General features: G+C 36.2%; 1 protein-coding gene across 1 annotated transcript in view; it reads right to left on the minus strand.

Annotated features, from left to right (window-relative positions):
• Positions 1-12668, minus strand: part of BABAM2 (BRISC and BRCA1 A complex member 2) — a 417514-nt gene that overhangs the window by 400373 nt on the left and 4473 nt on the right. The gene's annotated exons all lie outside the window — the stretch shown is intronic.

A 12668-nucleotide genomic window follows, 5' to 3' on the forward strand; every position in this document is an offset into this window, starting at 1 on the left:
AGAGGTTCCAAGGGATTAGGCTCCACAGGTGTAGATTGGGCTATGCTGTCTTTAAATTTAGATTCTCGCCCAATGCTAAAATTAAATATTCAAGGACATGACTTTAATGGGCTGCTGGACACAGGTGCTGACCTCAGCATCATATCTCGTCAAGAATGGCCAAAACATTGGCCATTACAACAAGCCACTCAAACGCTTCGAGGCCTAGGAGTGGCAACAAATCCCCATAGAAGTGCTATGGTATTAGATTGGAGGGATCCTGAAGGATGTGAAGGAACTATACAGCCCTATATATTGGATCATCTTCCCATAAATTTATGGGGACGAGATGTCCTAGATCAATTAGGATTGACATTAACAAATAACATCAATCCTAACGCGCCCACTACTAGGGCTAGACAAGGCTTTAGGAAAGAAAAAAGATTAAGAGAACAAGAACAAGGTATGACAGCACCAATTCAAATAGATCAAGAAATAAATAGACATGGATTTGGTTTTCAGAAAGGGCCACTGAGACAATCAAAATTACTTGGAAATCAGAAAGACCAGTGTGGGTTCCTCAGTGGCCCCTGACTAAAGAAAAGATACAAGTAGCCCATGACCTGGTCAAACAACAGTTAGCAGAAGGACATATACAACCTTCCATATCCCCCCATAATACTCCCATTTTTGTCATTAAAAAGAAATCTGATAAATGGAGATTATTACAAGATTTAAGAGCTATTAATAATGAGATGGTTATAATGGGACCTGCTCAATCAGGGATTCCCCAATTGTCTGCTTTACCAAAAACCTGGTATGTTTTAGCTATAGATATTAAAGATTGTTTCTTTTCAATTCCAATTCATCCCGAGGATAGTCCACATTTTACATTTACTATCCCTGCACTGAATCATGAAGGTCCTGATCAGAGATATGAATGGAAAGTACTCCCTCAAGGGATGGCTAACAGCCCAACTATGTGTCAAATTTATGTTAATAAAGCAATCCAGCCACTTAGAAATCAAAATCCTAAACTACAAATATTTCACTATATGGATGATATGTTATTGGCACATAAAGATAAAAACACATTGCTAGAATGTTATGCCACACTTACAAACTTATTAAAAAATTATAATCTAGAGATAGCAATAGATAAAGTACAATTAAATCTTCCAATTAATTATTTAGGAGTTCTATTATCCTCAACCATGGTCCGTCCACCAAAAATTCAAATACGAGTAGATCAACTCAAATCATTTAATGACTTTCAAAAGTTATTGGGAGACATAAATTGGATAAGGCCTTATCTAGGCATACCAACAGGAGAGTTAGGACCTTTATTTGATATTCTAAAAGGTCCATCAGATCCAAATTCACCCCACATGTTAACGCCTGAAGCAAGAAAAGCATTAAAAATCATTGAGACATATATGGAAAATATGCATCTAGATAGAATTGATATAAGTTTGCCTTTATTATTTATTGTACTACCAACAAAAAATATTCCTACAGGAGTATTTTGGCAAGAAGGTCCATTAGGGTAGATACATTTATCTTATTCTCCTAACACTATTCTTACTAGATATCCTGAGGCTGTAGGACAATTAATACTCAAAGGAATAAAAGCAGCAAAGGGAGTGTTTGGGATTTCTCCCAATAAAATTATTACTCCATATACTATGGATCAAATTGATGAGTTAGCTAATGAGTTAAATACTTGGGCAATAATCATGTGTAAATCTAGTGTTTCATTTGATAATCACTTACCATCTAATCCTTTGCTGTCTTTTTGGTCTAAGCATCCTGTAGTTTTTCCAAAAATGACAAGAAAAACCCCTATCATAAATGCTCCAAATATATTCACTGATGGGTCAAACAATGGTACAGCAGCAGTAGTTACTCCTGATCAAACTTTTACATTTTTAGTGCCCAAACATTCAGCTCAAAAGGTAGAACTTAATGCAGTATTACAAGCGTTTATGATGTTTAAAGATTCTGTATTTAACTTATTTTCTGATAGTCAGTATGTAGTTAATGCTATAGTATCCCTTGAAGATGCTGGTAGGATTTCACCTTCTTCTACTGTTTTCTCTTTGTTTTCCGCTATACAAAGTCTAATCTGGGACAGAAAAGATCCATTCTTTATAGGACATATCAGGGCACATACAGGATTGCCTGGAGCCCTTAGTTTGGGCAATGAACTAGCAGATAAATCTACACATGACATACATATTTTCTCCACAATAGAAGAAGCTATAAATTTTCATAAAAGGTTCCATGTCAATGCTAATACTTTACAAAAGCGTTTTAAAATAACTAAAGAACAAGCCAGACATATAATAAAACAATGTCAAAATTGTGTGACATTTTTACCACAAGTTAATCTTGGAGTCAATCCTAGAGGACTGATACCTAACCATATTTGGCAGATGGACGTCACACACTTGCCAGAATTTGGAAAATTAAAATATTTGCATGTTACAGTTGATACTTCTTCCGGATTTTTGATGGGCTCCCTTCATGCCGGAGAAAAAACTAAAGATGTTATAGCTCATTGCTTACAAAATTTTGCCACTGTGGGCGTTCCAAAACAGTTAAAAATGGACAATGGTCCTGGTTATACTTCTACCTCTTTTAAACAATTTTGCTCATCATTTGGCATTACTCACATAACAGGAATTCCATACAATCCACAAGGACAAGGCATAGTTGAAAGAGCTCATCAAACTATTAAAATGTACTTATTAAAACAAAAGGAGGAAATTGGAAAGGGGTATATATCCCCCAAGGATAAACTTAAAATAACCCTTTTTACTCTAAACTTTTTAAATTTGGATTCATCAGGGCTTAGTGCTGCGGAAAGACATTTGTACCCAAAAAATGCACATAAGCCTAAGGTACTTTGGAAGGATATTCTAACAGGACAATGGAAAGGTCCGGACCCAGTGATAGTCTGGAGTCGGGGCTCTGTCTGTGTTTTTCCACAGGAGGAACAGCAGCCGATTTGGATTCCAGAGAGGTTAACCAAAACAATTTCTACAGAAAAAGAAGATGATTTGACTCAAATCCATAACAGCTGATATCCAGAACTCCAGCTTGGCTATTCTTACATCTGCGACAATGATCAACCAGGATGCTTTTTTCAATATCTATTTTATTATTGCTTTTTCCCACATCATAAAGTTCCATTTTATTTTTGAGCTCATACAGACATAAATTAATGTTTTTCTGATCAGTTTTATTTTTTGACTATGGAGTTTTTAAACATTGCAATGGAGATTTCACCTAGGTAAATCTACAAGGCCTTTACTATTGTCTTATGTGTTGTATGTTACGTGTGCACATTTCTGTTTTGTGTTGTATGTCTGTATGTGCGTATGTCCATATATCATATATGAGGAACGCTCATAAAAATATGGATCCAAAATTTTTTTTATTATTCACGTGATTTTAATGGTTTAATTTAATTTGGGTAAACAGCTGTTGAAGACTGTTTTAATATGTGTACAATAAGCAGGTTAACAGATCTGTTTGTTTACTTTCACCTTTCCTTTTCATTATATTTAATAATTCTGTTCAGGATAATGTAAATTGTTCTAAAAATTGTTTTCTTAACACCTGTTGAAATGTTACATTTTTTTCTTTTCTTAACATCATTGTCAATCCCTATTTTCATCCCAGTGCCGGTGAAGACAAAGATGAAACCAAACTACAACTTCTTCAATAATTATCACAACAAACTGTATAAACTGATGCATCAATGAATAATAACTCAACAAGTAATGCTCAATCACTGAGTCGATTTATTTTGGGAGGAAATGGACATATTGATAGATTCCTCCACTTTGAACTGCTTACAAAACTTGCCTGGACTATGTATCACTTGTATGCATTGTGCTCTATTTGTTGATACAGCGAATTATGGTAGTGCTGGCGTATCTTAGCTGATGTGTCACCAGTGTTACAATTTTTCCTAAGGAGCCGTCAATTGACTTGATGTCGTGGCATTTCTGTATCCTCCTCCCTTCTACTAGTGATGGTCTAATTTTGGGGGCCAACTGAGGTGAGGCAAAGAACCTCACCCCCCCACACTGGTGCATAGGCCTATCCACAGGTATGGCTATATACTGGACCAGTAGTCAGTGACAGGTATGATTCAGTTGCAGTGGTATCAACCTAAGACAGGAGGCTGACGCCTAGAGGTCAGTTTTCCGATGACAGGTAAGAACCATATGTTGAATTGGACATACCTAACAGGCACGGTCCCTAGCCACATTGCCTGTTGCTTAATTAAACAGAAGGGGGCAGATGCTAGGAGCCACAACCAAATAATATGATGCATGACACTTTTGGTTGTAAGGTGACGCCAGCTAGCCATTGAGATGATATGATTATGTTAAGATTTACATTCATATGGAAATTGGACTCCTGCTGTTCACCTTGGCCTGCTACTGGACTCATGTCACGGGACTCCTGGAGAGTTCCCATTGTTGGGGAAGGATAGTAGGAGGGAATTCCGGGGTAGGTGCTGGCCCCCGGTTCCAGTAGAAGCGACCGCGTGGGTGGACCGGCTTGCTTGCCGGACACGTACGGGGTATTGGCGGCATTTTCAAAAATAAAGTTTTGTTCCTGCTTGAGTGGCTCGTGATTCTGTGCCCAGCCAGACTGCGGCATTTATGAATATGTCAAAAGGAACCCCACTATTATGCATAACTATAATGCACTAAAAAAATAAAAAAATTAAAAACCATAGAGAGATACCATTTCACATTTATCGGCTTAGCAAAAATTTAAGTCTGACAATACCAAGTATTGGTGAGGCTACAAAGAATGGGAACTCTCATTCATTTGTGGTGGGAGGAAGTTGACACAATCTGGCCATATCTGTTTTTTAAAAAGATGCATTCAACCTTATGCCAGTAATTCTACTCTTAGGAATATACCCTTGAGGGGTAGCTTTCAAACTTTGTTGATCACACACATATTTGTCATTGTCATCCAGTATACACATACTTACTTATTTAACTAAAATGAAAGTCACAAAACAGTGCTTATTCTTACTATGTGTGACACATTCTGAGACTTTCCATTCTGTTCTTACTCATTTCGTAAATGTGAGGGTGACTCACTCAATTGATTTTACAACCACTAATGGGTAAACATACCCAATTCTAGAAACTTTGCCCCAGAAAATAATCTCATATATATTTCCTTATGCTTATGTGAGAGAATTTTCATTATGGCATTCTGTTAAAAAAAATTAAAACAATGAATTAAAAATAGGAGAAATACAATGAAATATGATATAATAGTACAAATGAAAGAACTAAAACTATAAGTATTAACATGGATAAGTCTCTAACTTAAGGGAAAGCAAAACAAGCAAGCTGCAGATGGAATATGTAAAATATGTATTTTATAATATCATCTGTAAACTTTTTAAACATATAAAATAATATCATATATTGCTTAGAGATACATTTATGTGTAATGAATTCAGAAAGTATGAAGAAATGCACAGGGAGAAAGGAAAATGAGATGAAAGAAGAGTAAAGAAAAGAAAGTGATGTGGAAAAGCCAAGTGGGCATGTATATAATAAAGTATTAAAAACTGCCCAACTTCAAAATTAAACTATTGACACCCAGGACAGCAGCTTTCTTCAGACACAAGACTAATATAGAAAGGTTCAGCCTGCCGGCTACAGAGACTAATGCAGCCAGACTGAGATCCGTCTTCAAAGCTTACAGCACTCATCGTTTTAAATTGTTCTATTTAGTAATCAAGTACTTACACTGAGCATCTATTTTTAACTAAGTAATGAAATTCAGAACATGGACAAAAAATGCAACAGGTAGTTGTGGGTGGATGAGATGTCACAGCAGATGCCACAAACACAGCCATGTGCCAGTAAGGTTGAGTCACTGCAATATGCTGAAAAAAGATATGAAGGCTCAGCTGCCACAGGTTGCAATGAGCCCTCTCTGCTTTCTTCCCTGCTATAGCTGCCAGGCATCATTCCAGAATGCTGAACAGACACTTAGACGTCTTCAAGATTACAAAAATCACTGAAAATGACAAAATATGGCATCCTACAAATAGCACATGCTTGTGAACAATTTAACACAGAGCAGAGAATTAATAAACACTCAGTAAACTCATGGAATAATTCCCTAAAAATAATAGTCTGGACCTTTCAGATCTCAGTATATATTTTACCTAAATGAATAAACCCAATTCTGGAACATACTTTCATTTCCAAAACATCAACTCATTTGTCAGGGAATACCATTTTTAAGAATTATGCCTAACAGAATTTAAGTGACATATTACCAAGCCAATAAACAGCCTTCCAAGACAAGAACAAACCACCTCTCTAGGAAAACCCCTAAACCATCCATTCCCTCATTCGACTTCCTCTACATACTACATGTGAAAGGTACCATGGCAGATCTTAAGGCACAAAAATAAACAAGAATTCTGTCCTTAAAACACTGGTGCCCTGGGCTGGGGTTGTGGCTCAGAAGTAGAGCGTTTGCCTAGCAGGTGCGAGGCCCTGGGTTTGATCCTCAGCACGACATAAAAATAAATAAATATAATAAAGGTATTATGTCCAACTACAACTAAAAAATAAATATTAAAAAAATACTGATGCTCTAGCAACAGAGTTTAGAAAGATACATAGACTTAAATAAGGTTGAAAGATTTAAATGTCATTAAAAAAATATTTTTAAAAATTGTTGCTTTGATTACTATCCCCCTATAAACCAGATCTACTATACCAGTACTTAGGCCTTATCTCTTCAGGGTAAGCAGCTACATATAGTAAGTAACAAGATTGAGGATCCCAAGTTCAAAGCCAGCCTTAGCAACTTAGCAAGGCACAAAGCAACTCAGCAAGACCTTGTCTCTAAATAAAATACAGAAAGGGCAGGGGATATGGCTCAGTGGTTGAGTGCCCCTGGGTTCAATCCCCAGCACTTAAAAAAAAAAAAAGTCTCCAACTCTCATAACAGTGACAATTACAGATCAAACAGAAAGGGAGGGCTAGGGATAGTGCTCAGTGGAAGAGAGCGCCCACCACTAGCATGCCTGGTGCCCTGCAACAACAAAACAACAAGAAAGAGAAATGCCAAAAGGGAGACATCAAAAAGAAGCTATTCTTTTCCTTCATTCTGCCACTGTTTTGTTATGGAAACTTGAAGAATTCACTTTGATTGACAGAAGGATGGAAGAAAAATTGTTAATAAGCTTCTAAAGAACTTTTGTGAATCTTTCAGACAAGTACTAAATAAAAGCCATCAACAGCCCACGCATCTTCAGCCAACTGATTCCCAACAAATGTGCCAAAACATACGTTGGAGAAAGGACAGCCTCTTCAACAAATGGTTCTGGGAAAGCTGGATATCCACACGTAGAAGATTGAGACTTGATTCTTATCTCTAAGCCTGAACAAAAATCAACTTAAAATGGATCAAGAATCTTAAGGTAAGACCTGAAACTCTAAAACTACTAGAGGAAACACTTCAACCTATGGGTACAGGCACTGATTTTCTGGATAACACTCCAAAAGCATAGGAAATAAAAGCAAAAATTGACAAATGAGATTACGTTAAACTAAAAAGCTTTTGCACAGCAAAGGAAATAATCATAGGAGTGAAGAAACGACCTACATCTATTCATCTGAGGGTAATATCCAAAATATTTTTGTAAGGAACTCAAAAAACTTAACAACTAAAACCCAAATAATCCAATTTAAAAATGGACAAATGGCCTGAATAGACACTTATTGAAAGTTCATATAGCCAATAAGTATATGAAAAAAATGCTCAATGTCATTAGCCATCAGGGAAATGCAAATCAAAAGTACAATGAGATACCATCTTATCCAGTTAGAATGGTAATTGTGAGAAAAAAAAATTTCAAATACTCACAGGATGTAAGGAAAAAGGAACTCAAAAAACTAAAAATAGAACCACCATATGATCCAGCTTCTACAGGAAATACTCCTGATTATACATCCAAAGGAATGAAATCAGCACAAAAGAGACACCTGAGCCAGGAGCAGGGGCACACGCCTATAATCCCACTACTTGGGAGAATGAAGCAGGAGGACTACAAATTCAAGCCTAGCCTGAGCAATTAGCAAGAAAGGCCTTATCACAAAATAAAATAAATAAATAAAAAGACTGGGGATTTAACATCATGGTAGAACACCACTAGGTTCAATTTCCAGTAACATAAAAAGAAAGAGAGAGAGAAAGTGAGAAAGAGAAAGCATGATACCTGCCTACCCATGTTTATTATACCATTATTCACAATAGCTAAAATATGAAATCAGTCTAGATTCCCATCAAGAGATGAACAGATAAAGAAAATATTTTTATAATAATACTGATATATATCAGAATTGTTTTGCGATAAAGAATAATAAAATCCTTTTGTTTGCAGCAAAATGGATGGAACTGGAAAACATCATGCTAAGCACAATAAGCCAGACAGAGAAAGACAAGTTCTCTCTCCTGTGCAAAAACTGAAAAAATAAAAACAAACAAAAAAAAAATGTCAACCTGAAAGTAGAATAATGATCACCAGGGACAGGGAAGCATGGGAGAGTGCAGGAGTAGACGGTGGATACAGATATGATCAATGTATGCTGTATGCATATATGGAAATATCACAGTGGATCTCATTAATCTGCATAATTAATGTTAATAAAAACTAGATATTTCTGCAATTCACAATAGCCAAGTTGTGGAACCAGCCCAGGTGCCTCTCAACAGACAAATGGATGAGGGAAATGTGGTATGTACATGATGGAGCTTTACTCAACCATAAAAAAAAAAAAAGAAGAAGAAATTATGTGATTTGCTGGTATGTGGATGGAACTGGAGGATATTATGCTAAGTGAAATAAGCCAGACTTAGAAAGTCAAGGGTCAAATATTTTCTCTCATATGTAGAAGCTGGAGGCGGGGAGGAATGAAAGAGGGATCCCATGAAAATAGAAGGGAGACCAATAGAGTAGAGGGAGGGGTTGGATAGGAAGGGAGTGGAGAAAGGCATGGGAAGTACCAGGGAATGAAACCTACCAAACTACGCTATGTCCATGTACAAATATACCACAATGACTCTTTCTATGTATGTGTGAAATAATGCACTAATTGTAATAGTAATAATAACAACGGAAGAGAGATCAGTAAAGCAGAGCAAACAGATCAGGGGGAGGGAAGAAGAGGGAAGGAAAAAGGAAAGTACTGGAGAATAAGATTGAACAAATTATGTGAGGTGTATGTACGAGTATGGCATAGTGATTCCCACTATTATGTATAATTATAATGCACCAAAAAAAAATAGACATTTTAAGAAGACAGCAACAATGCTCTGAATTAACAAGATTTTTCACATCATTTTCAGCAGAGCAATTTTGCTAAAATTAGTTGAGATATTTTTATTTCTTTTTTTAAAACTAAAGAAAGCAAATTCCATAAATACTATAGTTTGGATGTTGAATGTTCCCCAAAGGTCCCTGTGTTAAAGGTTTGGTCCCCAGGGTGGCATTACTGAAGGATGCTGTGGACCTTTAGGAGGAGGGGCCTTGTGAAAGCTCCATTGTGTCCTTAGGTTACAGAGGCATGTCCCCAGAGAGGATTTGGAGACCCCACTCCAACCTCTTTCTTCTTTTGCTTCCTGGCCATGAGGTAAGCAGTTTGCTCAACCACCTGCTTCCCCACAACTGCCATCAAGCACCCCCACCAGAGAGCTAAAAGCAATGGGTCCACCTGGTCATAGAAATTGCAAACCCAAGTAAAGGCTTGTCTCTTCAAAAGTCAATTATTTCAGGTATTTTATTATCATGACAGAAAGTTAACACAATAGTAAATATCACTAAATGCCATTTCAAATATTTTTCAGGCAAAGCTAGTCCAGACAGGGCCAGGACTAGTGGATTCATTTTAGACATTTTTCATCAGCTCAACCATTTGCATTTAAACACTCAACTAAACATTCAGCAATTTGGGAGCACCCAAAAGGGAATCTGCAGAAAGAAGCAACATGACTTAATGTTGATAAAAGTGGTCTCTCAGGATAGGCATAAAAAGTGAGAAGTTCAGGTTTGTACCACCTGACAAAAAGCAGTCTCCAGCCCACGGCCATCAGTTCCCTGCCAGGTCTTCACCTCTGAGAAGAATGTTGTGACAAACTAAAAAAGAAAAACTTATTTCTATATCCTATCTGCAAACAGCCATCAAACATCACTGGTTCCCAGGTTACTTTTTTTAACACCATAGCTTTACTGAAATATAATTCACATGTGATAACATTTACTCTAAAGTATACAATTCAGTTGTTTTTAGTATATTCACAGAATTGTGCAACCATCACCAACTATCTGATTTTAGAATATTTTTCTCACCCCAAAAAGAAACTTCATACCCATTATCAAGAATTTCTCATTCCCCCAGCTCCTGGCAACCATTAATTTACTTTCTGTCTTGATGGACTGGACTATACTAGATATCCATGGAAGTGCAATCATATAATGTGTGACATTTTATGACAAGCTTCTTTCACATTTGTTTACCTGTTCATTAGTTGATGGACATTTAGACTGTTTTCATGGGAATTTCTGGCCTATAAAAACCTTAGTTATCTAATCTGATTGCTCATTTTATGGATAAAGAAACTGAGATCCAGTCAGAAAATGAGAGCCACCTCTGACTACACACACCTAAGCTTTCAATCCACACCTGAAATGCCTTTGATTCTCCAAGCTTACTCCCTTCCTAGAAAAGAGGAAAATCCTTAGTGTGTGAGATCTGAGCAGTAAAATGCAAGATATGCTGGTTTCAGGAGAAGAGATGCGGCAGAAAGGAAGAGAAAATAAGTAGAATTGTTCATCAACTCATTGAACCAAAGGAACTTAAGACCAGACCTCCAAAAACATACAGAAAGAGAGAAATGAGCACAAAGCAGAAACATAAATTTTAAAAGGAAAATCAGAAAAATAAAGAAATTCAAAGGAGGGTAAAACCTAAAGAGTTACTCTATAAAGTGCCCCACAGTTCATCTGAAAATCTTTATTCTCAGACCTAGAAGTAACAATAACTGATTTAAAGATCCCAGAAAGATGAAATCAAAGCAACATAAATGATAAGATATGAACACACAGCAAATGAAGTATATCACTCTACTTTCTATAGGCCAAAAATTACAGTATAGGCTACTGGAAAATACCCTCCTGAGATCTAATCCCAATGACTTCAGAGATAAAGTTCATCTAAAGGAAGTAATCTAGGAGGCTTGATCTGTATCTAGCTTGTCTATAATCATCTGGGAAATCCAGATTGAATGAATCCTACACATAGCCTCCGATTTACAATCCCCACATCCTTGCCATGTGAAAGTTGAGAAGCCTGTGTACCTGGCCTGTTGCTTGACTAAATGGCACAAAATTCTAAACAAGAAAACAGAAAGTCAATTTCTAATCATTGACTATTCTAAGGATGACAGTTTTTAAATACTCTAATGTATATAGATAACTTCTAGATTTGAAGTAGCAAAAAAATTACAACCTTCTTCCTATCAACTCCTCCAGAGTTCTATCTACCACATTCTTTTTCCTCAACAAAGAAAGGAGTAATACATGCCTAACATTAGCAAAAAGACTAACAAATAGTAAATGTTTAACAAGTATTTAATTAGTGAAATAGAAGATAATGCCAAGTCTTGAAAAAAGCATCCTACTATTCCAAGTATCTAACTCCAGTCTTCTTATCTTACTACTGAAGAACATAAGTCTATATCTTTATATCCAAGTATTCACCTTGGTCAAAATATAGTAAGATTTGTAGAAGGTAAAAGGCAAAAAAGTCTAACATGGAAAACCAAAAGACAATCAAGAATACAACATTTCTAGTAAGGAAATGGGGTTGTGGCTCATCAGTAAAGCACTCATCTAGCATATGCGAGGCACTGTGTTCAATCCTCAGCACCACATAAAAATAAATAAATAAAATAAAGGTATTGTGTCCAACTACAACTAAAAAATAAATATTAAAAAAAATAAAAATATCATAAATTAAATGATTATAAGTCAGAGACTATCTGTGCTTGAATTATAACCCATCCAGTGAAATAAATATCTAAAAATTCATACTGACATAATTTAAAAATTGAATAAATAGGGCTAGGGTGTGGCTCAGTGGTGGAGTGCCTGCCTGGCGCACGTAAGACACTGGGTTTTATCCTCAGTAAAAATAAATAAAATATAATAAAATTCTATTGTGTCCACATAGAACTAAAAAATATTTTTTTAAAAAATTGAATAAACAAACACTTGAGAGAGAAGGGACAATGAATGGTTCTTTACAGTGGAATTCAAACTAATAAATATGAAAAGAATGAAGGAACTAGAAAATCACCAGAGTAATAGTTGCAGGCAAGAACCATCTTTGGATGCTGAAATTAATGGACAAAGATATGATGAGAAACAAGCTATCTACAGAGTCTCAAGGCATTGCTCCACCAGGTACTCACAACTACAAAGGTAAAATCAGATAACTTCACTGTCGAAAAAACCTCATTGACACAATCTTAATCAAGTTATCGAATTTAACATACCAGTAAAAAGATATGAACATCAGGTATTCCCTACTTTGAGGCTTAAGATGGTCCAATACATC

This window comes from Spermophilus citellus, assembly GCF_964194105.1.
Source record: "Spermophilus citellus genome assembly, chromosome: 13".
NCBI lineage: Eukaryota > Metazoa > Chordata > Mammalia > Rodentia > Sciuridae > Spermophilus > Spermophilus citellus.